This window comes from Culex pipiens, unplaced genomic scaffold, assembly GCF_016801865.2.
Source record: "Culex pipiens pallens isolate TS unplaced genomic scaffold, TS_CPP_V2 Cpp_Un0138, whole genome shotgun sequence".
In the NCBI taxonomy this organism is placed as follows: domain Eukaryota; kingdom Metazoa; phylum Arthropoda; class Insecta; order Diptera; family Culicidae; genus Culex; species Culex pipiens.
The window spans coordinates 2,501-3,706 of NW_026292955.1; positions in this window are offsets into that span (position 1 = coordinate 2,501).

Below are 1,206 nucleotides of genomic sequence, written 5' to 3' on the forward strand. Positions count from 1 at the left end.
TGACAGCAGGAGCTTTTAGAAGTTGGCGTCCCAGCAACCCAGCAGCGTCGGTCACACACACACACTGACTTGTGGATCGGCGGCAGAGTCTTCGTCAACGATGCAGTTTTCAGGTGAATGCGTTCTTTTTGTTCCGGGCAATTTTGGAAGACGCGAACAGCTGTTTGTTTAGCTAGATTTGTGTCACAGCTTGGCCCCCTTTTGTTTTTTCTTGCAAGATCGCCAACATCAGTGTAGTGAATCCTTTTAAAATTATCGAAGATGACAAAATTTCTTATTTTTTCTCCTTTCTGTTAACAATCTTTTTTTACATTTGCTGATTATCTATCTCAAGCAATCCTCATTCTCATTTAATTATTCTACTTTATTCTTCTCTCTATATTCTATTCTTCTGTACTATAACCGTCTCCATTGATAATCAAATATTGCTTTCAGCATGACATGGAGGTAGTTTATTAAATTTATTAAATAAAATTGAAAAAATATAATAATACACTTGACACACCCTACACAAAACCAATGCAATTATAAAACGGAGCGTTTGGTACGGTATGTCCACGCATCCTTCCTCCCCTGTAGATTCTGTGAAATGCGGTAAACACAACGCAGTAGGGCTGGCCGCTTTAATTTTTGTAATACATTTTCGGGTGTTCTCGGATGTACTGCAATTATTAATATTGACAAGAAAAGTGCTTGGGGCGTAATCTTATCACAAGACTTTCCAGCATGCTTTCATCGGACTGGCTGCGTCTGTGTTAGATTAGATTAGATTAGATTAGATCAAGTTTTAGTGACAAAAAGGTAAATAAAAAATCACCAATTTTTTTACCGTGTATCATATTTTTACAGTGTAGTCCATATCCATACCTACAACATTGCCGAAGACACCAAATCGATCAAAAAATCCTTCAAAAGATGCAGACTTTCGAATTTTCATACATCATTTTTGTATGGACAGCTGCCAAATTTGTATGGAAAATTATATGGACAAACTAATGATGCAAAATGGCTTCTTTGGGCATACCGAAGGAACCAAAAAAGTTTAAGCCGGATAAAAAAATACAAAAAAAAACGAATGACCGAAATCTAAGAGAATTGCTCTGTTTAAAAACGACTGCCTTCGCCGATTTTTCATCGATTTTTTTTTTTGACAGACGAAAAAAAAGTTGAAACGATGTTTGTGATCGCACAAATTACAGATTTGAT